This window comes from Protopterus annectens, chromosome 4.part1 (assembly GCF_019279795.1).
Source record: "Protopterus annectens isolate FY-2018-M chromosome 4.part1, PAN1.0, whole genome shotgun sequence".
Taxonomy (NCBI): domain Eukaryota; kingdom Metazoa; phylum Chordata; order Ceratodontiformes; family Protopteridae; genus Protopterus; species Protopterus annectens.
This window is the reverse complement of record NC_056734.1, coordinates 868950085-868969487: the sequence shown is the minus strand read 5'-3', so window position 1 is coordinate 868969487 and position 19403 is coordinate 868950085.

The window sequence follows — 19403 nt, the reverse complement described above, 5'->3', positions numbered from 1 at the left end:
CGGGTTGCTGTTGTGTGGCTGGGCACACACGACGGTCAACATTCTGCCACCCATGCTGTTGCACCATGTGTATGCATGTGTGCTCTGTGCCGAGTCTAAGTGTCTGAGCATGCCCAGTAAGCAGTTGTGTAGATGGACACACAGTACAGTGCACACCGTTCCCGACTGCAGTAATACCCCGGGTGCATGCCTGTATCCCTTCATAACGCCACGTCTGTGCCATGGCTGGGTTGCTGTTGTGTGGCTGGACACACACGACGGTCCACATTCTACCACCCATGCTGTCGCACCATGTGTATGCATGTGTGCTCTGTGCCGAGTCTGAGTGTCTGAGCATGCCCAGTAAGCAGTTGTGTAGATGGACACACAGTACAGTGCACACCGCCCGACTGCAGTAATACCCCGGGTGCATGCCTGTATCCCCAACGGCCATGTCTGTGCCATGGCTGGGTTGCTGTTGTGTGGCTGGACACACGACGGTCCACATTCTGCCACCCATGCTGTTGCTCCATGTGTATGCATGTCTGCTCTGTGCCGAGTCTAAGTGTCTGAGCATGCCCAGTAAGCAGCTGTGTAGATAGACACACAGGACAGTGCACACCGCGCCCGACTGCGTTGATACCCCGTGAGCATGCCTGTCTCCCCTTTGCAACCGCTAGGTGTGGGAGGCATGGCCAGTACACCCGCCGGGGGTACACACGACAGTCATCACTGATGTCTGCAACTGGGCGTGTAGCCATGGCCAATGGCATCCTGCATAGCCATGGTGACCATCCAGGTGACACATATATGGCTGTCATGCCACATTGGCTGCCTACATCCTGCACGACGGATGCCCTCCAATAGGGTAAAGTGTCATGTGGTGCATCCCGTATTCCTTTCGTGATGTACTGATCACTAGTTATTTGGTATTCCCGACTGCAGCACTAACGTGTTACTGTACGGCCACCTTGGGATGGTAACAGGCTGCGTGACTGCGCACTCTGTCTTCATTCCCTATCGGACGCATTGCCTCTGCAGATGATACCACCCACCTAGGGGTATGCCTCCTGACAGTGCTGTGCTCAGTAATCCCGTTAGCACGTTCTGTAAATGCTTCATGCTGTAGTGAGTTCATGTAGGTAGGCATAGGTTCGACTCTCGGCCCTTGTGTGTGTGTGTGTGTGTGTGTGTGTGTGTGTGTGTGTGTTTCCAGCTGCCTCTGCAGATGAACTAGCTTTTAGACGCTTCGCAACACATACCTCGGCTATTGCCGGCTATTGTCTTACAAGTGATGTCACCCGCCTAGAAGTATGCCTCTGACAGCGCTGTGCTCAGTAAACTCGGTAGCGCGTTCTGTAAATGCTTCATACTGTAGTGAAATCATGTAGATAGGCATAGATTCGACTCCTGGCCCTTCCGTGTGTGTGTGTGTGTGTGTGTTTCCAGCTGCCTCTGCGGATGAACTAGCTTTTAGACGCTTCGCAACACATACCTCGGCTATTGCCGGCTATTGTCTTACAAGTGATGTCACCCGCCTAGAAGTATGCCTCTGACAGCGCTGTGCTCAGTAAACTCAGTAGCGTTCTGTAAATGCTTCATACTGTAGTGAAATCATGTAGATAGGCGTAGGTTCGACTCCCGGCCTGTGCGTGTGTGTGTGTGTGTGTTTCCAGCTGCCTCTGCAGATGAACTAGCTTTTAGACGCTTCGAAACACATACCTCGGCTATTGCCAGCTATTGTCTTACAAGTGATGTCACCCGCCTAGAAGTATGCCTCTGACAGCACTGTGCTCAGTAATCTCGGTAGCACATTCTGTAAATGCTTCATACTGTAGTGAGATCATGTAGATAAGCGTAGGTTTGACTCCCGGCCCTTCCGTGTGTGTGTGTGTTTCTAACTGCCTCTGCAGATGAACTAGCTTTTAGACGCTTCGCAACACATACCTCGGCTATTGCCGGCTATTGTCTTACAAATGATGTCACCCGCCTAGAAGTATGCCTCTGACAGCGCTGTGCTCAATAAACTCAGTAGCGCATTCTGTAAATGCTTCATACTGTAGTGAGATCATGTAGATAGGCGTAGGTTCGACTCCCGGCCCTTCTGTGTGTGTGTGTTTCCAACTGCCTCTGCAGATAAACTAGCTTTTAGACGCTTCGCAACACATACCTCGGCTATTGCCAGCTATTGTCTTACAAGTGATGTCACCCGCCTAGAAGTATGCCTCTGACAGCGCTGTGCTCAGTAAACTCGGTAGCGCGTTCTGTAAATGCTTCATACTGTAGTGAGATCATGTAGATAGGCGTAGGTTCGACTCCCGGCCCTTCCGTGTGTGTGTGTTTCCAACTGCCTCTGCAGATGAACTAGCTTTTAGACGCTTCGCAACACATACCTCGGCTATTGCCGGCTATTGTCTTACAAGTGATGTCACCCGCCTAGAAGTATGCCTCTGACAGCACTGTGCTCAGTAAACTCGGTAGCGCGTTCTGTAAATGCTTCATACTGTAGTGAGATCATGTAGATAGGCGTAGGTTCGACTCCCGGCCCTTCCGTGTGTGTGTGTGTGTTTCCAACTGCCTCTGCAGATGAACTAGCTTTTAGACGCTTCGCAACACATACCTCGGCTATTGCCGGCTATTGTCTTACAAGTGATGTCACCCGCCTAGAAGTATGCCTCTGACAGCGCTGTGCTCAGTAAACTCGGTAGCGTTCTGTAAATGCTTCATACTGTAGTGAGATCATGTAGATAGGCGTAGGTTCGACTCCCGGCCCTTCCGTGTGTGTGTGTTTCCAACTGCCTCTGCAGATGAACTAGCTTTTAGACGCTTCGCAACACATACCTCGGCTATTGCCAGCTATTGTCTTACAAGTGATGTCACCCGCCTAGAAGTATGCCTCTGACAGCGCTGTGCTCAGTAAACTCGGTAGCGCGTTCTGTAAATGCTTCATACTGTAGTGAGATCATGTAGATAGGCGTAGGTTCAACTCCCGGCCCTTCCGTGTGTGTGTGTTTCCAACTGCCTCTGCAGATGAACTAGCTTTTAGACGCTTCGCAACACATACATCGGCTATTGCCGGCTATTGTCTTACAAGTGATGTCACCCGCCTAGAAGTATGCCTCTGACAGCGCTGTGCTCAGTAAACTCGGTAGTGCAGTTTGTAAATGCTTCATACTGTAGTGAGATCATGTAGATAGGTGTAGGTTCGACTCCCGGCCCTTCTGTGTGTGTGTGTGTGTGTGTGTGTGTGTGTTTCCAGCTGCCTCTGCAGATGAACTAGCTTTTAGACGCTTCGCAACACATACCTCGGCTATCAGCGGACATTCCTTTATGGATGTTGCCACCCACCTGTACATGTGCCTCTGCTGGTGGTGTGCTTGGTGGTCCACGTAGCACATTCCATACCTGTGTTGTACGTTTGTGCGTTTGGGTATGTGGGTGTGTGGTCAAAAAACATGCCTGCCACATGTGTGTGTGTGTCCATGCTCCCAGCTGCATGGGTTCATATGGTATTGCCTTGTGGTTTACGTATAACACACCTATCCTGCCACCATCCCTGTGTTTCTGGATGGCAGTATGCAGTTCGTGTACCGCTTGTGTGTCTGTTGTGGTCGCCGACCACCATAGCGTGATCTCCACGTACACCATGCTATGGTGTGCTGGGGTGATGCTGTGTACATGACACACCCGGGCCTGCCACATGTGTCCGTCTGTATCTCTGTCATTGTATATCTACGTACCTATGTTGTGGCCGTACTGCTGCTCTAGCATGGACGGCTGTCTTTCCCATGTATCACATATTTGCACGGGAGACACATATGACTGTGGTCCATTGCGTATCCACTCATTGTCCATGCACTGTCCGTATTCCAGAACACCATATTGACATCTGCTGGATATCGTAACACACAGCTATCCTTGCTGTCCTGGCAGTGTACCCATACACGCCATACACCTTGTGTGTACTTGGCTAGTTATGGTGTGTGTATGTCTACCTGTGCTGTATGCATGGTTGTGTGTGTGTCCCACTACAGCCATCTGTGCATGTGTCGCCACCATGGCTAATCCTTGTGGACCGCAGTTTCATGTGCACGTCTGCACATACCTGCAGACTGTACTACCCCTCCTACGGCTGCGGACTTAGATCGACTGCTGCCCTAGGCTGTAGGGCTCCTTGGCGCCCACCACCACAGCACATGGTGCCCCCATCATGGTATACCTACATGACACACCTACTAGACAGGTGGCCCTAGTAGTGCGGTGCCCTGGCCAGCCGCAGGAATGCTGTACGCCTACGGCCGGATGTGGGCAGATCACAAGGCATACATCTACATTCGGCGTTTTACGATGTCCAGGTTGTAATACCAGAGGGGGGACCTCATCAGCTATGCTATAGTATTTATTTATTTATTTATTTATTTATTTCAGTTTGATTACCGGGGAAGTCCACTGGGCCAAGAAGTGCCCATTTTCAGTGGAGGCCCGGGGAGAAAAGCTCCACAAGCAATACAATGAAACATGGTTACATAAAGTTAATGGTATAATACAAGAATAAGATTCAAGCAGTCAGGAAATACATTTACATAAAATGTGCAAGAAGAGCAAACATAATGAAGCAATACAGTGCAGAGTAAATATAAAAAAATACATAGATGTGCCCAAAGAAAACTCTTTTTTTTTTTTTTTTTTTTTTTTTTTGCAGAGGAAGAGATCCCTGGAAATTATATCTGGTGAGAGCAGGAACATTTCCATTTGGATGACAGGTATTTGAGAAGTAGGGTCTTGAAGGAGTCGGAGTTAGGTATAGTCCTAAGAGAAGGAGGGAGAGAGTTCCATTTTTTACCTAGAGAGAAGGAGAGTAGAAGTTGGCCGGCAGGACGTTTAGGTTTGTGGATGGAGATAAGGTTTTGGTGTTCAGATCTCAGAGATCTGTTTGGAGTGTATGGTGGAAGGATGTTTATTAAGGCAGGGCAAGAGTCTGGGTAAAATATTAGTTTGTGAGCAGTGGTTAGTTGGAGGTAGTCCAGGTGGTTGGGAAGTTCAAGCCAATTTAGAGCTCTAAGGGTAAGGCAGTGGTGAGTTGAGGTTTTGGATTTGGTTGCGAATTTAGAGATCTTATTATAGCAAGTTTCAAGTTTTGAGATGTTGGAAATAGACAGATTGGTTAAAAGAGGGGCTCCATAGAGAAGAGAGGGTAGAAGATATGTAATTGCCAGGGTGTGCCTAGAGGAGTTGGAAAGAAATTGGTTGTTTCTGTAGAGCATACCTAACTTTTGGTGGGTTTTCTTTATGTTTTGTTGGATGTGGAGATCGAATTTTAGGTGTTCGTCTATGGTAATGCCGTGTAGTTTAGCAGAAGGCACTACTTCTATAGCAGTGTTGGTTTGGCTGAGGACTTTGAAGGAATCTTTGTCAGAGAATGAGGAATGTCTGGAAGGGGTAAAAATAAGAATTTTGGATTTATTAGAGTTGAGGGAGAGGTGATTTTGGTGCATCCAGTTCTCTGTGGTGGAAAAGGCTATTTGTGTTTTAGTCTGGAGTTCAGAAAAGTTAGAGGCAGCACAAACTAAGGTGGAGTTGTCAGCATATTGGATGACTGTGGTGTCAGGAATGACAGAGTGTAGATTATTTATAAAGATGTTGAAGAGCATGGGTCCGAGGATGGACCCCTGGGAACACGTTGGTGTGGGCAAAAAGGAAGAGGTAGAGTTCCTCCATCTGACAGCTTGAGATCTTTCAGATAGGTAGCTGGAGAACCAGGAAAGAGTATGTGGGGAGAGATTAAGGTTGGCGAGATGAAAGAGTAGGTGTGTATGGGAGATGGTGTCAAAGGCTTTGGATAGATCTAGTAGTACTGTGGATACAAGGAGTCCAGAGTCTCGGCTCGGTTGACTGTTTCAAGGAAGGATAGTAAGGCAGTAATGGTGCTATGGCGGGCGGAAGCCATGTTGGGTGGGAGTAAGAAGGTGATTCTGAGTTAGGAAAGGTAAAAGCTGGTGGTGGACACATTTTCTAGGACTTTAGATATTGGAGAGAGTAGGGCTATGGGGAAATTAGAGATAGTGGTGTTTTGCCTCCTTTGTGGAGAGGTAGGATGTAGGCTGACGCCAGAGTTTGGAGTGCATTATGACTCATTTAAGGATCTGTTTATCAGGATACTAATAGGAGAGCAATACCTTCAGCTGCACATTTGAGGAAGGAGGAGGGTATGTTGTCAGGGGCATTTGAGCATGGTTTAAGATTAGATAAGAGCCTTTTTATGAAGCTGGTTGAAACTGGTTTGAACTGGAAATTCAAGAGACATTTATTAAGGTTATTGGGAGTTGAGGAGAGGATGTTAGATGGATTATTGTTTGGGAATGTTTTGGTTAGATTAGCTATGGATTCTGTGAAGAAGGTGTTGAAGTAAGAACTCAATTCCTCGTCAGTTAAACTTGGGTCTGGATCTATTTGGTTTAGTAGGTGGAGGGTTGCCCACATGCCAGGGCTGACCGATGGAACACTGATGAGGCCTCTTTTGAGAGGCAGGTGGAGCAAGCCCCCGTAACATGGATGTAGTTTAGGTACAGATGTAGGGTTAGCACACATTCGTCCACTCATTCAGTTCTGTACCACTGTATTACAGTGATATGCTGTGCATATCTGCCATATACATTGTTAGATCATTCAATGATGAGTATTCGGCATAGTACAATATCATATGATACATGTGTTAATAGGATGCCTTCTGAGGTGTTAACATATGTGTGTGTGGTAAACATTGCGTCTGTGCTTTCTATGCTGTGGTTACATGTTCATTGTTTGCACAGAAGGTAACACATGGAAGTGTAAGGGGGGATATATAAAGCCTGGATGCATCTATGTTATGTGTGTCTCACGGAGCGTATGGGTGATAGCGCTGACATGTCTATGGAGTAACTTTGGATACCACATGTGACCTGTCGTGGACGAAACGTCTACGTTGACTGTATCATCTACCTATGTGTGTCGTGCTTTGTGTGCCATAAGGTGCCAGCGGGTCTTTGATGTGGATTATGTGTATTCCATGGTCAATTGACATTAACAGTATTACTTCACAGAAGGATGTCCTTCATTGGTGGGGACGCCATAGTTTCACCATCATATGGCTTTCCTAGCTAACGTTGATATTGTGCCATTGGTATGTGTTCCACAGGTCACCCATGTCTCCGCGGTATGGAGCGTGTGAACCCCATTCCGGTGCTGGCATATTGACAGCTGTGTACGCCGGTATTGGCACAGCGGTCTGGTTTTGTATGTGGAGTGTCTACTGGTTTCCCCATCTGTATTACCTGTGTTATGCCTCACTGCAGCTGTGTGGTTACACCAAGTTCGCGGTTATGGGTGCCATCTCGGTCCACGCTTGTCCATCCCTGTGAGTGTCTACTGGACACTGGTATGGAGCAGTACACATTTCACACCTGCATTTCGCATTAGATGGTGGATGCTTTGCACTATCAGTGGGGAGTAAGGCACGTGCTACTCCCACATCCCTCCCATGGTGCGGGACAACGTATTATCTGCCAAACAACACCGAGCCCCGTTACTGCATACCCAGGATCCCATGGATGCAGCCCTCGACGGTACCCATTACACATCCTGCATGTGTGCGGGAATGGGATGTGGACGCACCTGTATGGACTGGACAATCTGGGGATTCCTGTGCATATCACCTGCAGTTCATGGACAGTTGTCATTAACCTTGGACACGCTGGTGGTGTATATATGTAGCTGTGCCGTAGTCACGGCTGCCGCTTCATCTGGGTCTCCTGCTCCAAGCAGGTTGCATTGCGTAAGGATAAATTTTTGGGTCCTACACTGGACACCAGTGTGCATATGTAAAGTGTAGAACATAGTGGACTGTGTCCATCTGACCAGTGTGTTTGACTTCCGCTGCATGTCCAGCAGTCACGGATGTCTGTTTGAGTACCCATATTATGTAGTGCTACGTAAACCGGGTCTTCGCCACTGAACCCAAATGGTGTAGTTCCCATGATGCAGGCTAACAATTGCTTTCACTAATCCGCAGATATCCCATTGGGACATTTCCGCCTCTGTATTGTCACATTAACGAAGAAACCATGTATAACCTATTGATTCATTGCAGGATGTTCTTTATATGTGTATGCGCCATAGCTTTAACATCCTATACCCTTTCTATTTGGCGTTGTTGGTGTGCCATTAGTATCTGTTCCGCAGGTCGCTCATTTGTGCGGCGGTATGGCAGCGGTGATCACCATTCACTTGCTGGGAAAAAGTGCTGTGTACGCCGGTATTCGCAGCGGTCTGACTTTGCATGTGGAGTCTCTACTGTAGTCCCTGTCTGTATTCCCTGTGTTTTGCCTTACTACAGCTGTGTGATCCCAGCAGATGTGCTGTTATGGGTGCCATCTTGACCCGTTTGTCCGTCCATGGGGAATGGCTACTGGACACTGGTAGAGGGCTGTACACATATCACAGCTGCATTTAGCATTCTCCGGTGGATGATTTGCATTATTATTGTGGAGTAACGCATGTGCTATACCCACATACCTCCCACGGGGCGGTACGACGGATTATCTGCCAATCGACACACAGCCCCATTTCTGCATACCCACGATCCCATGTCTGCAACCCTCGACGGTACCCATTGCACATCCTCCATGTATGCGTGAATGGGATGTGGGCCGCGTCTATGGACTCGGCAACCTGGGGAGTCCGATCCATATGTCCTGCATGTCATGGACACTTGTCATCAACCTTGAAAATGCTGGTGGTGCACATATGTGGCTGTGCCGTAGTCACGGCTATCAGGTCTTCTGGTTCTCTAGATCGCCGCCTGTTCACATTGCATTTGGATAATTTTTGGGTCCTACAATGGACACCAATGTGCATATGTCAAGTGTAGAACCTATTGCACTGTGTCCATCTGGCCAGTGGGTCTGACTGCTGCCGTATGTTCAGCAATCACGGATGTCTGTTTGAGTACCCATATTATGTAGTGCTACGTGAACCGGGTTATCCGCCACTGTACCCAAATGGTGTAATTCCAATGTTGCAAGCTGACAATTGCTTTCACCTATCTGCAGATATCCCATTGGGACACTCCCGCCTCTGTTTTGTCAACTTTACACGAACGAAACATGTAGATCCTATTAATTCATTGATGGATGTTCTTTATATGTGGGTACGCCATAGCTTAACCATCCTATAACCATCCTAGTTCATGTTGTGGGCGTGCCATCAGTATGTGTTCCGCAGGTCGCACATTTGTTCCGCGGTATGCAAGCGAGTGATCACCAGTCACTTGCAGGCAGGTTGAGAGCTGTGTACGCCGGTATTCGCACGGCGGTCTGACTTGGTATGGGGAGTGTCTACTGTACTCCCTATCTGTATTTCCTGTGTTATGCCTTACTGCAGCTGTGTAATTCCACCAGGTTTCCAGTTATGGGTGCCATCTTGGTCGTACACCTGTCCATCCATGGGAATTGCCTACTGGACAGTAATATAGGGCTGTACACATTTCACACCTGCTTTTACCATTATCTGGTGGATGCTTTGCATCATTGGTGGGGAGTAAGGCACGGGCTATACCCACATCCCTCCCATGGGGCGGGACAACAGATTATCTGCCAAACAACACCGAGCCCCAATTTTGCATACCCAGGATCCCATGGCTGCAACCCTCCACGGTACCCATTACACATCCTTCATGTGTTTCGGGACTGGGATGTGGACTCACTTATATGACCACGACAATCTGTGGATTTCTGTTCATATGTCCTGCATTTCATGGACAGTTGTCATCAACCTTGAACACGCTGGTGGTGCATATGTATAGCTGTGCCGTAGTCATGGCTGTACACCGTCTGGGTCGACCGCAGCTGTTTCATGTCTCAAATGGGTATATTTTTGGAGTCCTACAATGGACACCGATGTGCATATGTAAAGTGTAGAACGTGTTGGACTGTCAACATCTGGCCAGTATGTTCCCCAATCGCGGATGTCTGTTCACCTACCCATATTATGTATTACTTGGCCTATCCATATCCACGTGCCAGTAAGCATAAATACAGCAAACCTTTAGTCCTGGTCATCTTCATAAAAGACATCCTTGAACATATATCAGGCCAAAACGGACAATGACAGAAACGATACACTCCACAGTCAAAACATACTAAGCTCTTTCACCCACTAACATGGGTCATCGTCGAGCTGAAATACATTACATAGTCGTCCTTATACACTTCCTTCAGAGTCAGTTTAAAGTCAATTAATCAGTAAACCTGCTCATAGTTAAGTGGACAGTGCTCCATGTCTTGAAGATAACGTGACATATACAAGTCAGTGTTGCATACATTACTTAATGGAAACAATAATACAACAACAATGTGTTTATATAACTACAATATTGGTCAATACAATCAGTATATTGACACATAGTTGATAATTGTTGTGAGTAAACCTTAGAATGTAGTGTGTTGATCATGGTATGAAATATCAATGTGTATAACTGTTGCATTACGATTCCAAAGCATGGAATCAATAAGTACAATTGAAGCATAATATGTATAAATATGAATGTAAATGAAAGTCACAATGTTACGTGTGAATATGACTGTATCATAACTATATCAATATGAAATGGAATGAACTGTAGTTGTTTACATCTTCTTTTCCAGTGACAAATCTATGTCCATGCGTCATATATACGGGCCGTCGGGCTGCTGTGTGTAGATGTATACATGTGAACCCCTCGTTTCATACCTTTCTTTGTTACTGTCTATGGATTACCTGTGTACACACATCAATTACCATGCCATACCTTTCCGCTGTACAGGTTCTGGCATGGTGTATGGCTGGTTGGCCCTCAATCTTGCTGTGTGTTACATTGACCAGTGTCTATCTGGCAATTCGCTGGCGTGTCATGTGTGACCTTCTTGCTTCTTTAGGGACCTAATCCCATAATTGTGACATGCTTCCACCGCCCATATATCTGTCTGTCATCTGGAATCTGTGTGTAACCAGTCCTTTCAGGACACGTTCTATTGTTGTTCTTTTTTGTTTACATATATGAGTACTTTGGTATGTTGTGCTATGATTGTGTGTGGGGCATTTTTCCACGGGCCTCTGCTGACACTGGACATATATCCAGCTAGCGTAGCCCGGTCAACAAGTGTGAGCCAACTGGGCAATTAAATGCGGTCGCACCTTCTGACAAGTGGGTCGGGTTACTGATGCATACCGTCATCAATCCATACTACTAACACATACGTTATTCTATCCACATTCTATATTTGTCTCATCACATAGCGTGTGTTTCTCACTATTTCTAACGGTACTTTACATGGCATTGCCCGATTCCATACTTTCAGAGGCTGACATTTATGAGACCTGTCTGGTTGACGTGGAGGACACATCCTTAATCTGCCCTGCTTCGAGGGGATCACACGCACAGCGCACATGCATTTCCTAATTGTGGTTTCTGGCGCGAAGCACATGCATATCCGTATTCTGTCTCCATATGTTTACTGGCCCTGTGTGGTTCGTGGTCTGTGTTAGTTGTGACTATTCGGTAACATATCTGTGATCCGGTTGACGGACGTGCGCCGCATACACCTTTATACATGTAACAGTCTTTGCAGCATGGGCGCGTGCATTACTGCGTTCACATTTATATGTTCCATAGTCGTAATTCAAACAGGACTGCATTCACGTTTGCCGGTTACTGTGACCACTACACATTAGCTGTTCGGTGTCATTAATATGCATACCCATGGTACTTAGCTACATTTACATATCCCCCCACCCCCCGCACTCACGCACGTCACTGGCATCCCTTCTCCTGCTGGGAAAGGTGCGGTACTACATGTTAAACATTCCTTATTCCCTCCCGTTCATGGCCCAGGATGCATATGTCTTGACCGCAGGGATGTTCAGATCACAGGGGCTTATATCCCCAACGCATACAGGCCTTCGATGGTCAGGGTGTCCCTGTGGTGCTTTGGGTTTGCTCTTGTCCGCCCAGTGTACGGAACTGCCCTGACCGTGTCGAATGTTAGATGAGTCACATGGCCACGGTTTGTCCGTGTCTATGATACCATGTCCCCATAATTCCTAACCGTGTGATTGGCGGCGTACCGTTGTCGATGTTGTTATAGTAATTGAACACGGTCTGGTCGAACGGACCTATTTCCATTAGTAACCCTCGCTATTCATGACCTGTCTCGCCATATTACATGGGTTTAATATTGCGTGATGGCTTTCACTGAGCCACGGACATGTCCGTTGCTTAGTTTGGGCCAGTCCTGCTCTGCTACACACATTTAACATGGCGGAACAGGTTGAACAGCTCAGCAACGGGGACATCGGCCTCTCCATCGCTGTTTAGTATTGAATCGCCATGTTGACTTTGTTTCACAGAGCGAGACAGTGTCAACATTGGTAACGGACATCTCACGCAGTACGTCCACACCGCCGCGGGTGGCGTATGTCGGCGTTTAGGCGGCGGACAGGCATTATGCTGTGCCATTATGTCTGGGGAATATATGGTTTCTTGCCATAGATGATATGTCATACTAGCAATGACCCGCGTCTGGGTGTGGGTATTGCTGTATTTACCCACGGCAAGAGTGGCCTTAGGTCACGTGGTGCCCTAGGCAGAAGTACTCCATGATGCCACCGCCACATCACCCCGTCCTGGTCTACCTACACAGAATAAAGGCTTGAAAGGTGCCCGGTAGAGCGGCCCTAGAGGCTGCCTAGTTGGCCTATGCATAAGGCGCATATGTGTGGTCCTCGGCGTCGGACTCAGGAACGCACCACGTCTGCCGTGAGTATATCTAGCATTACCCACATCCAGGCGTGGTTTATTGCTATGATGTTCCACACCTGTGTTTGGACAACCTACAATAGCTTCTGCTATTGGCATGCAATGCTGTGTGTGGTGCCGGTTACCATACATATACCTTTCTCAAAAGCCGAATTTACACTTCTGAACACTACTGTGGTCTCCTTTGAGGCCCCTGAGCCAGTGGTAAACATTACTCAAACCGCTGAATTACGTACATATGCCTTCCACCAGCACCTACAGGACTGCATGAGTCAGGCAATCACATACAAAACTGAGACTCTTTGTACCAAAGCCAAGCATCCAGTCTGGTGGACCCCAGCCATGAACAAGCTCTAGAATGACTGGAGGTAGCTACTACAAGATAGAGTGGAATACTTGTAAGGTAAGACACCCTTGCTCATTTTATGTGAAAACCTACAGGCTGTCAGGAAATCATCCAGGGGAAATTCAACAGAGAAATCAAGAAGAACTCGACAGACAATCATAAGGCCTTCTTTAGCTATGTTGAACACCTGGGAGGACACTCCCAGATATGCTCATACTGGGTTCAGAATGATGTGAGGATGACTGAACCTACACACATTGCCAACATAATGGACGACAGGTTCGGTGCTAACTTCTCCCCCCCTCACCCCCACATGGAGAGATATCTATACCAGAGGATTGTAGATCCTGGAACTTCTGTGACACACAGGTGTGAAATGCTCTCTCCAAGGCAGTAAACACAGCATCCATGGGACCAGATGGTGTCCCAGCTGTGTACTCCATGAACTCAATGGGGAATTAAACCCACAGTTAGGACAGCTGTTTAACCGTAGCCTCACCTCAGGATACATACCCAAGTAGTGGCACAAGGCAACTGTAGTCCCACTTCACAAGGATGGTGCATTCACTGACCCTGGTAATTACCATCCCATTAGCTTGACAAGCCTTATCTGCAAAGCCATGGAGAAGGATCATGATGGAAGTCATACATAATGACATAGGGGACTTGCATACTTTGGATCCAACCCAGTTTTGCTTGGTCAAATACAGATCATGCCTTTTAAACGTGTCTGACTTTTTAGTATCAGTCACCAAGGCCATTGATGAGGGCAAAGCAGTCCATACAGCCTACCTAGACCTGGCAAAGGCCTTCAACACAATACCACCCTCAGGTATCATTGATAAACCTGTCTGCTTGAATGTAAATACATACTTCGTCAGAGGGGTTGCAAACTGGCTAAGTGACAGAACCCACACGGTCATAGTTGCTGGCGCCATGTCATACTCACAGCCAGTCACAGATGTTGTCCCACGGGGCTCAATCCTGGGTCCACTATTTTTCCGCATCTACATTTCAAAAGTACAAGCAAACACAGGGGGGTTATGGCTGACAATGTTTGCAGATGACTGCAAACCGGGTGCCATAGTCGGACACACATCTGACACAGATATCCTTCAGAAGGGCCTCACAGCTATGGATAACTGGTGCCAGAGACATGGCCTACAGCTAAATGCCGGGAAATGCATAGTCATACCCTTCGGGAAGAACGAGGTTACCCCTAGCTACCATATAGGTGGCAACCCACTGAGCACAGAGGGAGTTACCAGGGATCTGGGGACCCGTGTTGTCGGTAACCGTTTGTTCGACACACGCATTGCTAACGTAGTTAGATAGACCTTCTACATTGGCCACCTGATCATGAAGGCATTCACATCTACATCAGGGGAGGTCATTGTCCCCTTGTACTCATCACTCATTACACCTATGATTGAGTACAATGCCCGTTCAGAATGTCTGTGACCCGACACCTGCAGCAGCTGGAAAGGCCCCGACAGTTCATCCACAAACGGATGCAGGGTCTCAGGAATATGTGTTATGCTGACCAACTGAAAGGGTTCCATCCCTATTCCATCGCATACCACTTGCCCAGAGGTGACCTGTGCCTGGCATCCAAGGCCAGGTCGAACCCGGATTTGATGACTATGCTTCACCTAAAGAATCTAGATTCCTCAGAATCACAAGGGCAGGTGACGTACACCTTGGCACTGTCATTAATAGAACGTGCTGGTGGGACACATTCATCACCCAGACACTCACTATGCTGTGGAACAACATCCCAGTACATGTGAGACAGAGCACCTGGCTGGCCTTGTTTTAGTATTTTGACAAGGATGTCTGAATTGCTTTATTCAACTAACCTTGTAAATGAATATTTACTTTACCACAAATTTTAATCTTTACATTCCATTGATATATTTTACATTAGTCATAATCATAGTGTTTATCTCTATATATTAGGGTTCATTTATATTACTAGGTGTCTCTACTTCTATTAATATATTGGCACAATCCGAGAACATATATATGTAGCGTATACACTCAGACACTTGGAAAACATTATGTTGGGTCTTCTTTCATATTAATACATATAGTATTATTTTTCGGGAAGAATGTACATGTTGAAGCAATGTCTGATTTACTCACTGTGTGCAATCTGTAACCCGAGTAGACTTTTTAGCTTGTTTGCCTTTAAGGCATTTAATTAATACTTAGCACATCTTATTTACTGCCCAATTAAGGGTTTTAAATGTAGTAAATTGAACTGCATTGTATGTATTCTGAAGAAGTCTGCTTATGAAGCAAAAGTGCTGCAATAAACTATGGTGACTGCATTTAATTCCTGGTGGGCTCTGAGTGGTCACTGACCATTTCTACAGTACCTCATTTTTGCTTTGGACTTTCTCATCTGGGTCTCTGTGTTATTTGTATGGGGAATGTCAAGTGTAGTCCCTATGTGTATTACCTGTGTAATGCCTTACTGCAGCAGTGTAATTCCACCGGGTTTGCAGTTAGGGGCGCATTCTTGTTCATACGCTTGTCCATCCATGTGAATTGCCTACTGGACACTGGTATAGGGCTGTACACATTTCACGCCTGTATTTAGCATTCTCCGGTGGATGCTTTGCATTATTAGTAGGGAGTAAGGCAGGTACTACACCCACATCCCTCCCACGGGGCGGGACAACAGATTATCTGCCAGACAACACAGAGCCCCATGTCTGCATACCCAAAATCCCATGGCTGCAACCCTCGACAGTACCCATTACACATCCTTCATGCGTGCGGGACTGGGATGTGGGCGCATGTATGGACACGTCGATCTGGGTATTTCTGTTCATATGTCCTGCATTTCATGGACTCTTGTCAGCAACCTTAAACATGCTGGTGGTGCATATGTCTAACTGTGCCGTAGTCACGGCTATATCATCGTCTGTTGTTCGGACACGGCTGGAGTGGGTTCTGTGAGAATGTATTTTTGGGTCCTTCAATGGACACCAATGTGCATATGTCAAGTTAGATGTTGCTGGACTGTGTCCAACTGGCCAGTGCTTTTCACTGCTGCTGTATGTTCCCCAAACGCGGATGTCTGTTTGACTACCCATTCTACGTGGTGCTACGTAACCAGGTGATTTAGTACTGCGAACAAATGTTATACATCCAAAGATGCTGGTTAGCAACTGCTTCAAATAAACCTCAGACATCCCAATAGGACATATCCGTCACTGTATTTTCAACATAACACCACCGGAACATGTTGATCACCTATGTATTCATTTAACCATGTTGTCTTCATAGGTGGGAATGCCATAGTTTACATATCCTACTTGACGTTGTGGGTGTGCCATTAGTATGTGTTCCACAAGTCGCACATCTGTTCCGCTGTATGGTAGCGGGTGCTCCTCATTTTGTTGCTGGCAGATTGAGTGCTGTATGCCGGTGTTGGCGGCGGTCCAACTTTGTATGTGGAATGTCAACTGTAGCCCCTTTGTATATTTCCTGTGTTATGCCTTACCACGGCTGTGTAATTTCCCGGGTTTGCAGTTGTGGGTGCCATCTTGGCCGTACGCTTGTCCATCCATGAGAATTGCCTACTGGACACTAGTATAGGGCTGTACACATTTCACACCTGCATTTAGCATTCTCCGGTGGATGGTTTGCATTATTAGTGGAGAGTAAGGCAGGTGCTACGCACATCCCTCCCACGGGGCGGGACAAAGGATTACCTGCGAAACAACACCGAGCCCAGTTTCTACATACCCAGGATCCCTTGACTGCAACAGTTGACAGTACCCATTACACATCCTTCATGTGTGCGGGACTGTGATGTGGACTCACTTCTATGGACCCGGTACCCTGGGTATTTCTGTGCATATGTGCTGCATTTCATGGACAGCTATCATCAACATTAAACACGCTTGCAGTGCATATGTGTGGCTGTGACGTGGTCACGACAATGAGTTCATGTAGGTGATGATGGAAGCGGGCACGCATTCCTTGAATAAATTTTTGGGTCCTACAATGGACACCACTGTGCATATGTAAAGTGTAGAGCTTGTCGGACTGTGTCCTTGTGGCCACTGGGTTTGACTGATGCTGTGTGTTCAACAATCACGGATGTCTGCTTGACTACCCATACTGTGTAGTGCTACAGGAACCATGTTTTCCGAGACCAGAACCCAATGGTGTACATCCAATGTTGCAGGTTAACAACCGCTTTAATTAATCCCCAGAGGTCACGGTTGGGAGGTATCGCCACTTTATTGTCGGAACAACACCTCCAGACTAGGTAAATCACGGGAACTTTAGCCCGGTCTTACCGGCCATTTGCAATTGTAATTAGCAGACACGTGTCAATACATGTATGATAATACATATTGTCATGCCGAAGGTAATCTATGTTATTTGGACAATGGCTTCTGCTATTGGCATCCGTTGCTGTGAGTGTTGCGGTTACCATACACATTGCTTGCTCAGAGGCAGACTTCCCAATTCTGCACACTACTGTGGTCTCCTTTAAGGACCCTGAGCCAGTGGTCGACAGTACTGCAGCCACTGCATCACTCACATATGCCGTCTACCAGTACCTACAGGACTGCATGAACCAGGCATTCCCTTACCCAACTGTGGTTCATTGCACCAATGCCAAGCATCCAGTGTGGTGTACCCCAGCCATACACAGGCTGTACAACAAGAGGAGGTGGCTACTACAAGGCGGAGCAGACACCTTGTGAGGTATGACACCCTTGGTCATCATATGTGTAGAGCTACACGCTGTCATGACATGGTCCAGGGCACGTTCCACAGATATACCTACATGGACCTGGCTGACAATCATACCACCTTCATTTGCTATGCTCGACACCTGGGAGGTCACTCCCACATATGCTCTGACTGGGTTCATGAAGATGTGGAGTTTACTCAACATACACACATTGCCAAAATACGGGCTGACAAGTTCGGTGAGGACATCTCCACACCCTCCCCCCCCACATGAGGAGATGTCTGTACCAGCGGTTTGTGGTCCCCAAATGTTCTGTGACACGGGTGGGACATGCTCTCTCCAGGGTAGTGGACATAGCATCCATGAGACCAGCTGGTGACCCGACTGTGTACTCCACTATCTCATTGAGGAATTAGACCCACAGTTAGGACAGCTATTTCTTTGTAGCCTCACCTCAGGTAACGTACCCAGGTTGTGTCGCACGGCAACTGTAGTCCCACGTCACAGGGCCAATGCCTCCACTGACCCTGGTTATTACTGTCCCATTACCATGAGGAGACCTATCTGCAAAGACATGGGGAGGGATCATACTGCGGCTCGTAGATGAAGGCATAGGGGACATGCATACTTTGCATCCAACACGGTTTGGCTTGTTCAGGGGTGGTTCATGCCTTTAAAGCATGGTTGACATTTTCGGGACAGTCACCGAGGCCATTGATGGGGGTCTTGCAGTCCATACAGCCTACCTCGACCTGGCAAAGGCCTTCAACACATTACCCCCCTCAGGTATCGTTGATAAACCCATTGGCTGGGATGTGAACACGTACATCACAGGATGTGTTGTAAACTGTCTATGTGACACAACCCACATGGTCATAGTTGCTGGCAGCATGTCAGACCTACTGCCTGTCGCAAGCGGTGTCCCATGGGGCCCTTCCCTGGGTCCACTGCTCTCATACATCTACATTTCCACAGTACAGGCACACACAGGGGTGTTATGGGCAACATTGTTTGTAGATGACTGCGAAACAGGTGCCATAGTGGGACGGACATCTGACACAGATATCCTTCAAAGGGGCCTCCCAGATATGCATATCTGCTGTCAGGGACATGTCCCACAGCTAAATGCTAAGTAATGCAACATCATACCTGTCGAGGAGTACTAGGTCACCCCTGTCCAGCATATAGGTGGCTGTCCACTGAGCGCAGGGGTGATTACCAGGGATCAGGGGACAGAGTTTGTCATTCACCATTCGTTCAACACACACATTGCTATCGTGGTTCGGTGGGACTTCTACATTGCCCACCTGTTTGTGCAGGGATTCACATCTACATCAGGGTAGGTCATTGTCTCCTTGTACCCATTATGTGTTACACCTATGATTTACTACATTGCCCCATTCGGAGGGTATCTGACCCAACACCTACAGCAGCTGGGAAGGCCTCATAGGTTAATTGTCATACAGATGCAGGGTGACATGGATTTGTGTAATGCTGCCACACTTGTAATACCCCTGCCCCATTCA